The 12,261-nt window shown below is 37.3% G+C and overlaps 1 protein-coding gene and 1 pseudogene across 2 annotated transcripts in view; both read left to right on the top strand.

Moving 5' to 3' along the window:
• The window catches only part of UBE2R2 (ubiquitin conjugating enzyme E2 R2), an 80,723-nt gene that overhangs the window by 10,495 nt on the left and 57,967 nt on the right, over positions 1-12,261 (top strand). The window lies entirely within an intron of this gene.
• LOC308564009 (large ribosomal subunit protein eL31 pseudogene) lies at positions 9,322-9,743 on the top strand (annotated as a pseudogene). The gene has a single exon. The product of its transcript is annotated as a large ribosomal subunit protein eL31 pseudogene (transcript).

The raw sequence follows: 12,261 nt of genomic DNA, 5'->3' as shown, positions 1-12,261 counted from the left end.
CTCTCTTCCTCTCCCTTCCTCTCTCTGAAATCAATAAAGATATATTTAAAAAAAATAAAAAATAAATAAACAAATCAAGCAAACCACCATGGACATATATCTGAAAAGAGCGACACCTCGAAGAATCTGAGGCAGGTCCTTTGGGAAGCTTTGCACAAGAAGGCATTGTTACAGGAAATGACACTTCCATGTGTGTTATTGCCCCTGGTGGGACAATTTATGGAGGTGGAAGACGGTGATACTGACACTCCTGATCCTGTGTAGGCATGTGGTGTGTGCTTGTGTCTTAGATTTTAACCAAAAAATTTAAGAAAAATTAAAAAAGAAAAATGCCTATAGAATAAGAATATAAAGAAAATATTTTTGTATAGGTGTACAATGTGTTTGTGTTTAAAGCTAAGTGTTAGTCCAAAAGAGTCAAAAAATTTTTTTAAAAATTAAGTTTATGAAGTAAAAAAGTTATAGTAAGCTAAAATTAATTTATACAAGGGAGGAAATACTTAAAAAAATAAGTTTAGTGTAGCCTAAGTGTTCAGTGTTTATAAAGTCTACAGTCATATAATGTCAGCCTTCCCATTCACTCACCACTCACTGATACACCCAGAGCAACTTCCAGTCCTGCAAATAGCCTGTGTAGGGCACTGTATAATCTCGGATTCTGTAAGCGCACTCTAATGTTCCCACAAGGACAAAATCACCTCCTGGCACATTTTCTTCATTGTTAAGCAACACATTACTGTAGAGGAAAACTGAGTCACATAGGGCTCATTTAACTTGCCCAGGGGTCCTCAGCTAGAAAGTTGTAATACTAGACTGTTTGACCCTAAAGCCTGTGTTATTTATTCTGCTACTGAGATCTTTCACCACTTAGGATGATATTTGGAAGTATAAAAGTGAATTTTAAGAAAATCACATTAGCCCTGGTCAGTGTGTCTTAGTTGGGGTGAGACCTGTACACAGAAAGGTCTCGAGTTCAGTTCCTGGTCAGGGCACATACCCAGGTTGCAGGTTCAATCCCAGGTCAGGGTGCATACAGGAGGTAACCTCTCACATTGGTGCTTCACTCCCCCTCTCCCTTTCTCTCTAAAATCAATAGAAACATATCCTCAGGTGAGGATTAAAAAAAAAGAAAATCACATTAATGGAGCATTTTATGAGGAACTATTTTGTATTTAAGTTTAAATGTCACCAAAGTAATTATCTGCTCTTCCAAATTATGGGGAGAGATTGTTATAATGACTTCAGTTTATATCAAATCACTGGAAAAACTGGAACTTTTTTTTTTTTTTTTTTAAAGGATAGTTAATTTTTTTTAGGGGAAGGGAGAAGAAAGAAACATTGATGTGAGAGTGTGACATTGATTAGCTGTCTTCTGCATGCCCCCCACTGGGGATCAAGCTGCAATCCTGGCATGTGCCCTGACCGGGAATTGAACCAGTAACCTTTTGGTGCATGGGACGCTGCCCAATCAACTGAGCCACACCGGCCAGGGAAAATTGGAATTTTTTTGTTTTTGGACTGAATTAGAGAATGATAAATCATATTGTAGAAGGATTTTTTATTTTTATTTTTTAAATCTTTATTGATTTCAGAGAGAAAAGGGGGGGAAGAGAGAGAGAGAAACAATGAGAGAGAGTCATTTATTGGCCGCTTCCTGCCTGGCCCCTGCTGGAGATCAATCCCACAACCCAGGAATGTGCCCTGACCAGGAATTGAACTGTGATCTCCTGGATCATAGGTTGATGCTCAACCGCTGAGCAACACCAGCCAGGCAAGGATTTTTTTTTATTATTATTTTTTTAATAACATTAAGAGCATCTTTCTTATTAGTTCAAGGGGGAGAGTGGGATGGCGCTAGTGTTGAGAAATATAAATCTAAGAAAACTAGTCTTGGGATTAGAAATGATAAAACTCCTTGGAAGTGATGGTGGTGGGGTGGAAGGATGATAAGAGGGGGTTGTAGATCTTAATACAATATTGGTTTCTGCTTTTAAAACAATAGTGCCTTAATACTTTTCCAAGTATATTTAAGCACCATAGGAAACTTGAGCAGTTTAGAACTTTTTTGTTGTTCATTCAGTTTATTCTATTGAATGATATTCTTTACCTCTTTCACAGCATCTTTAGATCAGTGCCATAGTTACATCTATTCTGTATTTGGATTTCCAAATTTCATAATTCTTTAGTTATGTGCTTTGCTATATTTGTTGCATGGGCAGCTGATACTTAATTTGATGGGTAAATCCCAGAAAATAATTCAGATTGTGTGGCTCACTTAGCATACATAGTAATTCAAGTTGTAAAAATTCAATGGTTACTATCTTGTTGAAAATAAAAATGGCCCCATTTATAAGATAATATTAAGAATTGGCTGGCCCAGCTTGCGTGGCTCAGAGATTGACTGTCGACCCATGAACCAGTAGGTCACACAGTTCGATTCCAGGTTAGGGCCCAGGTTGCGGGATTGATCCCCAGTAAGGGATGTGCAGAGGCAGCTGATCAATGACTCTCATCATTGATGTTTCTCTCTCTCCTCCCTTCCTCTTTCTGAAATCAATAAAAAATTTAAAAAAAAAGAAAAAAAAAAGGCTAGAAATGCATTTTAGATGTGCAGATTTTTTTTTTGATTTTTTTTTTTTTTTTGAGAAAAGTGCATTTTATAGCTGTACTTGTGCTTGGATAATCTACATTCATGCATTTTGTTAAAGAATAATTTTTGATAAAATTTAGCCAAATATATACACATATATTCCTGCCCATATATAAAGTCTAAATAAAAGATTACATCTTGCCCATTCTGTTTATGAATATTCCTTGAATGAATTGTTACCAAGGTGGAGTAGGAAGGGAACTTTATTTATGTTTTTAAAAATATATCTTTATTGATTTCAGAGAGAGGAAGGGAGAGGGGGAGAGAGATATGGAAACATCAATGATGATAGAGTCATTGATTGGGCCCAGAACCCCGGCATGTGCCCTGACTGGGAATCGAACTGCTGAGCCACGCCCGGCTGGGTGGAAGGGAACTTTTAAAATAAGTTAGTTCTTCCTTGTGAATAGCTAAAACAGACTCTCCTGGCCTATTGTTCCAGCCACCAAATATGTCTTGAAGACATCTAAATCTTGAGTTTTTGCCTGCCTATTAAGACACTTCCACCAGTATATTCTATTTATACTAAAGAAACACTGAACTGGATTCTCTAAGCCTCTTCTATGTTGATTCTCCTGGATATTGGACAATGTCTACCCAGTCACATAAGCCTAGAAGCTGGAAATCAGTGCGGATGACTTCTGCTTCCTATTTCCACATACCCAATTATTTTTAGTACCTCATGTCTCTGGTTTTCAGCCCCTCCTCTGCCATCATGTAAGTACACACTCAGTTGTCACTCACTTGGACTGTGACGATAGCCTCTTTAATCTGTCTTATGTTCTTTTAGTCTGTGATGCCACCAGAGTAATCTTTCTAAAGCTCTAAACTTACCTGTCCAAGCTACCAGCTCATCTTTCACAAAATTAAAAATTCTTTGTGTAGCATACATGGCCCTTCATAATCTGGTTCTTGCTTGCTTTTCCAACTGTATTTCATATTCTTGCCTGAAGGTAATCTTTGACAGTGCCATTGACAGAAACTGTCATATGTCTGGAGTGTTCTTTTCAGCTTTTTTCCTGCCCTCTTTAGTCCATTGAACACCAGCTTATATTTTAAGACCCAGTAAATGAATGAACTCTTGGAAAATTCTTGGGTTCATCCCCTCTTCCCCCAATTACATTGTTTTAAAGTAAACCCAAGACAACATATCCTTTCATCCCTAAATGCTGAAGTCCCTAAAAGATAAGGACTTTAGTCTTACACTTGCTAAATAAACAATAATTCCTTAATATTATCTAATATCCCACCAGAGTTCAGATCCACTCAGTTGTGTCATAGACATACTTTTAGTTTGAATCAGGATCCAAAAGGAAGTTCACAATTACATTTGGTTAAGCCTTCTTTAACCGATAGAGTTCCCTTTCTCCTTTTTAAAACAATGAAAAATAACAGCTTTATTGAAATATAGTTCACATAGCATATAATTCACCCATTTAAATGTACAATTCAGTGGTTTATAGTAGATTCACAGAGTTGTACAACCATCATCACAATTTATTTTAGAACATTTTTATCACCCCCAAAAAACTATACTCATTAGCAGTCACTCTTCATATCTCCCTAAGCCTGGGCAACCAGTGTACTATCTGTGACTGTAGATTTTCCTATTCTGAACATGTATAGATTTACATTTCATATAAATGGAATCATGTACTACATGGTTTTATGTGACTGGCTTTCATTTAGCATGTTTCCAAGGTTGATATATGTTGTGGCATGTATTAGTACTTCATTTCTTTTTATTAAATAATATTCCATTGTATGGACATTGGGATTTTCCACTATTTGGTTATTATAAATAATACTGATGTGAACATTTGTGTACAAGTTTCAGTGTGGGCATATATTTTCACTTCTCTTGAGTATTTAACTAGGAATAGAATTACTGGGTCATATGACAACACTATGTATAATCATTTGAGGAACTGCCAGACTGTTTTCCAAAGTGGCTATACCATTTTACGTTCCCACTAGCAGTGTATGAAGATTCTAATTTCATTTTCACCATTTGTTTTCTGTTTTTTAAAAAAATTTTATTTGTTGGCAATTGAATGTATTTAATTGCTTGGCTGTTGTCTTACATTTTAAGGAATTGACTATTGGACTGGTCATAATTATATTTTATTACAAACTAAAAGATATTATTAGTACTAAAGTAATGGAAAGTTAAATTTCTAACACTGGAGCTTACCAGTCATTTGTTATAAAGTAATCATGGAACCTTGGCCCGTGTGGCTCAGTGGTTGGACCTTACCCCCACACACCAAAGGCTTTTGGGTTCAATTCCTGGTCAAGGGCAGGTACCTGGGTTGCACGTTTGATCCCCAACCAGGGCCGCGTGCGGGAGGCAACCAGTCGATGTGTCTCTCTTTTTCTCTCTGTGTCCTTCTTTCCTTCCCTTCCACTCTCTAAAAAGCAATGAAAAAATAATCCTTAAATGAGGATTAAAAAAAAAAAAAAAAAGTAATCATGGAAAGTTTTAGCCCCAAACTTTTAGCTACCTATTCCATATTATTTCTTCTCTGCTTTAATTCTTTTTAAATTTAATTTAATTAGTTTATTATTTTTTTTAAAGAGAGAGGAAGGGGGCAGGAGAGAGAGAGAGCAGGAAACGGAAACATCCATTTGTTGTTCCAGTTATTTATGCATTCCTTGGTGGTTTCTTGTATGTGCCCTGACTGGGGATTGAAGCTGCAACCTTGGTGTTTCAGGATGATTCTGTAACCAATTGAGCTGCGTGGCCAGGATTCTGTTTTAATACTTTTTTAAAAATATGTTTTTATTGACTTTAGAGAGAGAGGAAGGGATAGGGAGAGAGAGAGAAAAACATCAATGTCGATCGGCTGCCTCCTGTACGCCCCCTACAGGGGATAGAGCCTGAAACCTGAACATGTGCCCTGGCCAGGAATCAAACCTGCCACCTCTTGGTGCATGAGTCAACACACTCAACCACTGAGCAACACTAGTCGGGCTACCTCTGTGACTTTCTAAATAAAGTTTCTCATTAAAAAACATTATAATAAACCTTGTTATCAAATTTAAGACACTGATACTAGCATTTAAAAAAATTATCAGGCCCGGTTGGCATTGCTCAGCAGCTGAGCATCAACCTATGTTCCAGGAGATCTCAGTTCAATTCCCGGTCAGGGCACATGCCCAGGTTGCAGACTCGATCCCCAGTAGGGGGCATGCAGGAGGTAGCCAATTGATGACTGTCATCATTGATTCTTTCTCTCTCCCTCTCACTTCCTCTCTCTGAAATCAGTAAAGACGTGTTTAAAAAAAATCAGAAGTCCTGGCCGAGTAGCTGTTGGTTGGAGCATCCTCAGGATGCACCAAGGTTTCAGGTTCAATCTGGCAACCTTTTGGTACATGGAATGATGCCCAACCAACTGGGCCACACTGTCCAGGGCAAGGACCTTTTAAAAGTTCCTGAAACTATGAAGAAAAAAGTTACTTGTAATGATACTATTCAGAAATAATTAAGAAAATTTTCTTCTTCTGAAATGACTATATTTTATCTAAAATATTAGATACTGTGTATTCATTTTTTAAAAACAACATATTTTGAATATTTTCCCAACTGTCCATTATTTAACCTTTTCTCTTTTGTTGGACTTGGAGGTTTATTTTGCTTTCTAAATCTGTGTTGAACACATTTTTATATTTATATTTGTGTACTTTTCACATAAGTTCCTGGTACTGGATATATTGGGTGAAGAGTTATGAACATCTACATAATATATTTAGAGAAGATATTTTGAACTGGTTTTGACAAAGCACTATAGTAAAAATGCCAATTTTCTGGAGGGCAAGGAAACTACAAAAGAGATGGCTACTATGGTTTTTATTTTTATTTATTTTTTTAAATATATCTTTATTGATTTCAGAGAGAGGAAGAGAGAGAGATAGAAACATCAGTGATGAGAGAGTCACTGATCGGCTGCAGCCCTCAACGCGGGCATGTGCCCTGACCGGGAATCGAACCCTGATCGCCTGGATCCTAGGTTGACGCTCAACCGCTGAGCCACACCCGACCGGGCTGGTTTTTAAAAATTGTATATGGAAAGTTAAAGGAACTAGAATAACCAAAACTATTTTGAAAAAGAAGAAGAAAATTGGAAGACTTACTTTATGTAATTTTAAGATGTACTGTAAAGTTATACTAATCAAGACAGTGTGGTATTGGCTAAAATAGGGGTGGGGAATGTCTTTGATCTGGCCCAGCCAAGGTGACCACAGGGGGGGTCTCAAAAATGTAATCAATCTAGGAGCTTTTTTCGTAGCTAATTTTTAAGTTGATAATTTTGTATGACCCACGAATGATGTTATAAATATCCAAATGGCCCTTGGATATTTATAAATAGAAAAGAGTTTCCCCACTCTGAGTTAAAGAAACAGAATAGAGAGCCCAGAAAAGACTTAACAAATATAGTGTGGTATTTATTTATTTATTTTTTTGACAAAGGTGCAAACATAATTCAGTGGAGAAAGGACAGTTTTTTCAACATATGGTGTTGGAAATTTGGGGCATCCATGTGTAAAAAAAGAGCCTCAACCTATATAACATCATATACAAAAATTAACTCAAGCCCGGCTGGGCGTGGCTCAGCAGTTGAGCGTCGACCTAGGATCCAGGCGATCGGGGTTCGATTCCCAGTTAGGGCACATGCCCAGGTTGCAGGCTCGATCCCCAGTGGGGGCGTGCAGGAGGCAGCCGATCAATGACAGCTCTTTCATCATTGATGTTTCTATCTCTCTCTCTCTCTCTCTCCTTTCCTCTCTCTGAAATCAATAAAGATATATTAAAAAAAAAAACAACTCAAAATGGATCATAAACCTAAATGTAAAACAAAGTAGTAAAAAACTTTAGAAGAAAGTATTGGAAAAGGTCTCCTTGACCTTGGGTTTGGCAGAAAGCTTTTAGATATATAGCACCAAAAACATGATCTATGGAAGAAAAAATTGAAGTAAAGTTCATCAAAATTTAAAACTTTTTATGTGGCGGTCACAGTTAAGGTAATGAAAAGACAAGCCATGAACTGGGAGAATATATTTGTTTCTCAGAATATATTTGAGAAAGGACCTGGCTCCAGAATTTATGAAGAACTTTAAAAAGTCAACATAGGTGGAAAAAGAAAAACCCAATTTAAAAAATGGGTGAAAGATTTGAACAGGCATTTCACTAAAGAAGATGTTTGGATGGTATATGACCACATGCAAATATGCTCATAATTGATCATTAGGGAAATGCAAATTAAAACCACAGTGAGGTACCATTTACATACCTTTTAGAATGGCTAAAATACAATATTGTACTGGTTGTTGTAAGTGTTGGTGAGGATGAGGATTAACTGGAACTTTTATACTTTTGGTGAGAATGCAGACTCTGTAAAAGTCTGGCAGTTTATTAAAAGTAAAATATGCAATTACTATATGTCTCAACAATCCCACTTCTAAGAATTTGTCATAGGGCAATACAAGCTTGTGTAAATATTAAGTTTACACAAAAATGTGAATGCAAATGTTTACAGCAGCACTATTCATAATTGTCCTAACTGAAAACAACTCAAATGTCCTTCAATGGGTGAATGTATAAGCAAACCGATAGGTCTATATTATGGAGTGCTATTCAGCAATAAAAAGTAACCAGCTGTTGATAACACCAGGAACATGCATGAGTATCAAAGGCATTATTGCAGTTTCATAAGATTATATTCTGAATGAGTCCATTTAGATAATTTTCTGAAAAAGACAAAACTGTAGACACAAAGAATAGATCAGTGGTTTCTAGGGGTTTGGGATAGAGGGAGGGTTTGACTACAAAAGGACAGTGTGAGGGAGTTCTTTGCGGGTGTTGGGATTGTTCTGTATTTATGGCATTGGTTACAAGAATTTGTATATATGCTAAAATTTACAAAAGTGTACACCAAGCCCTTGCCGGTGTGACTCAGTAGTTAGAGCATCAGCCCGTGCACCCAAGGGTCACAGGTGCGATTCCCAGTCAAGTGCACGTGCCTGGGTTGCAGGTTTGATCCCTGGCCCCGGTCAGGGTGCATGCAGGAGGTAACCAATTGATATGTCTTTCTCCATCAATGTTTTTCTCTCTCCCTCACTTCCACTCTTGCTAAAAATCAGTGGAAAAAATATCCACAGGTGAGGATTCACACACACAAAAACGTACACCAAGAAAGTGAATATTGTGCTATGTAAATCTAAACAGTAAAAAAGAATTGTAGATTTAATAATAAAGTTTTGTCAGTTATGCTCCAATAAAGCTGAAAAAATAAGATAAAGTAAACATTTTTAAAAAGAAAAAAGAGCCCAGCTGGGTATGGCTCAGCAATAGAGCAGACCTAGAACCCAGGAGATCAAGATTCGATTCCTGGTCAGGGCACATGCCCAGGTTGCGGGCTCGATCTCCAGCAGGGGGCATGCAGGAGGCATCCAATCAGTGACTCTCGTCATTTATGTTTCTCTCTCCCTCTCCCTTCCTCTCTCTGAAATCAATAAAAATTAAAAAAAAAAAAAAAGTTCTTGTTAAAAAATGCAGAATGGCTTTCTTATAGTTTCTGAGTACTTACGTAGATGCATATATTTCTGAGATTGAGTGAATTAAATAAGCAAAAAGCAGTTCATTATCATGGACTTTTAAAAGAAGCTACTTAATGGGCACTGTTTCTTTCCAACTTGGGTCTGGCATTTTGACTCCTTCAAAGAAGGGTGATGAGAAGAAGGACTGTTCTGCCATCAACGAGGTAGTGACCAGAGAATATACACCATCAACATTCACAAGCACATTCACGGAGTGGGTTTCAAGAAGCATGCCCCTTGGGCACTCAAGGAGATCTGGAAATTTGCCATAAAGGAGATGGAAACTCCATATGTACGCATTGACACCAGGCTGAATGAACAAAGCTTTTCTGGGTCAAAAGAATAAAGAATGTCCCATACTGTATCTGGTTACAGTTGTCCAGAAAACAATGAGGGTGAAGGTTCACCGAACAAGCTCTATATGTTGGTCACCTATGTACCTGTCACCACTTTCAAAAGTCTACAAACAGTTAATGTGATGCGAACTAACTGCTGATTGTCGAATGAAGTTATAAAACTGCCAAAAAATAAAGTCAATGAAAAGAAGCTACTTACTACATACAGGCTATTGTTAGGGTCTGCATCTATTTAACTGTATGCCCTGTATTTATATCTCCTGCTCTTTGCCAGGATCAACGTTACGAATATCATGGAAAGATGAAATTTTATTATGTCCTTGGTTTTTCAATTAAAAGGAAAAGATTTCTAGGATTTTAAAGATTAATAATGCTTAGCTAACTAGAAGACAGACATGCAAAGCATACAGTGCTGAGTTGTCATGCTTTTAAAATGTCTTGCAGTCTAATCATATCTAAGAACCAGGATTAGTTTTTCGTGTCGAAAGTGACTTTAGTGATTATCTAATTTTTCAAATAAAGACATTAAGGTCTAGGGAAGGAAATGACTAGTTCCGAGTTACAGAAGGAGTTTGTTAGAGAGCTAGCTATACAACTCAGGTCTTCTTAATGTTTATTTCATTGAATTAGTGTATAATCACTAAGAAATTATTTCATACTCTTTGGTTGAACTTCAGGTTCTGTCCTACTTTTAGAATTCAAGTCTATGGAAACTATATGCATTAAAATTAATTTTTAAGGTGTACAGTTCTATGATTTTTGATAAATCATCATAATCAGATTTTTTTGGAAGAAAAGTGATTGAGGGAAAACGGCAGTTTTCATATACATATGATAACAAAAAAATTTTTTCCCCCTCCCACAGTATGTAGAAAATGGCTTTAAGTTTATTTACAATGCCTTGAAACCATCACCACTGTCTATCTCTTGAACTTTTTCGTTATCCCAGAGGCAAACTCTGTATGCATTGAATTTGTCAATTCCCCCTCCCTTGCTAACCTCTATTTTACTTTCTGTCTTTATGAATTGATCTAGTCTGGATACCTCATGTAAGTGAAATCATGCGATATTTGTCCTTTTGTGTTTGGCTTATTTCACGTAGTAAGTTTTCAAGGTTTATTTGTGTTGTAGCATGTATCAGAATCTCATTCCTTTTTTAATGGCTGAAAATAATAATAATAAAAATCACATTGTCTTCATCCATCTGTTGGTGGTGCTTGGGTTGTTTCTACCTTTTGGCTATTGTGAATAATGCTGCTCTCTCCTGGATGCTGCAAGTGTTTAAAAGAAATTACCATGTTCCTATTTCTCAGAGTAATGTTTCCTTTTGGATTTATAAATTGGAGTCATGTTACAGAAACAGTTTTATAGTATGCTTTTGTTGTCATTGTTGTTAATCCTCACCTGAGGATATTTTTTCCATTGATTTTTAGGGTAGAAGGGAGGGGGGCAGAGAGAGAGAGAAGTAAATCAATATGAGGCACTTCAATTGGTTGCCTCCCACACTCACTCCAGCCCGGGCGGGGATAGAACCTGCAACCCAGGTACGTGCCCTTGACCGGGAATTGAACCGGTCCACAGGCCCACATTCTAAGCACTGAGCCAAACCGACCAGGCCTGTAATGTGCTTTTTAACTTAATATGTTGTAACTATCTTTTCATGAAAAAACATGCAGGTATACTTTAATTTTTAATTGCTGTGTAATATATATGCCATAACTTATTTGATGCCCTGTTGGTAGACATTTGTTTCAGCTTTGTTCCTAATGTTATAGAGAGCTTTATTCCATACATTTTTAGAATTCTTATTATTTTTTTTAAATAAAATATTTTAGATTTAGAAATAAAGAGATTAATGTAATGAATATCCATATAACCACTTCTTTGTCTGTGCCCAGCTCTGGCTGGTGCTCCTTTACCAGCACAAGCATCTCAACTATCAGATGGCGTTCTGGCACTCCTTCTATTCTGGGCTGCCTTGCTACCACCTTCTTCTATTTACGAGATACACCCTGTCACCCCCACCAGCCAACTGCTCTTTTGGCTCCTCTACTGCTGCCTTCTATGCCGCAGTTCTTCACACTGACACCTATGAACCTCTACTTGGTTCTTTGAGCACCTATTACAAAGTACCATAGACTGAGTAGCTTATAAACAACAGGAATTTATTTCTCTCAGTTCTGGAGGTTGGAAGCCAGAGGTCAGGGTGCCAGCATGGTCAGGTTCTGGTGAGGGCCCTTTTCCAGGTTGCAGACTTCTTAACTGTATCCTTATATGGTAGAAAGAGAGCAAGAGAACTCTCTTGGGTCCCTTTTATTAAGGGTACTGATCCCATTCATGAAGATTCCGCTCTCAAGACCTAATTGCTTCCCAAAGACCCTGCCTCCTAATACCACCACATTTGGGATTAGGATTTCAACATGAATTTTGGGGAGACATAAAATACTCAGTTTATAGCAAATACCATCTAGCTTTGACACAAAATATTACAAATGCAATTTAGTTATATCTTTGGAATAAATTCCTAGAAGTAGATTATATGGATCAGATATGTTCATATCTAAATATTTTTGTTACAGCCCTGGCTGGTTTGACTCAGTGGTTAGAGCGTTGGCCCACAGACTGAAGTGCTGGAGGTTCGAATCAGGCCAAGGGCAC

This window comes from Miniopterus schreibersii, assembly GCF_964146895.1.
Source record: "Miniopterus schreibersii genome assembly, chromosome: 11".
NCBI lineage: Eukaryota > Metazoa > Chordata > Mammalia > Chiroptera > Miniopteridae > Miniopterus > Miniopterus schreibersii.
The sequence above is the reverse complement of the archived record's forward strand: the minus strand, read 5'-3'. Positions and strand labels throughout refer to the sequence as shown.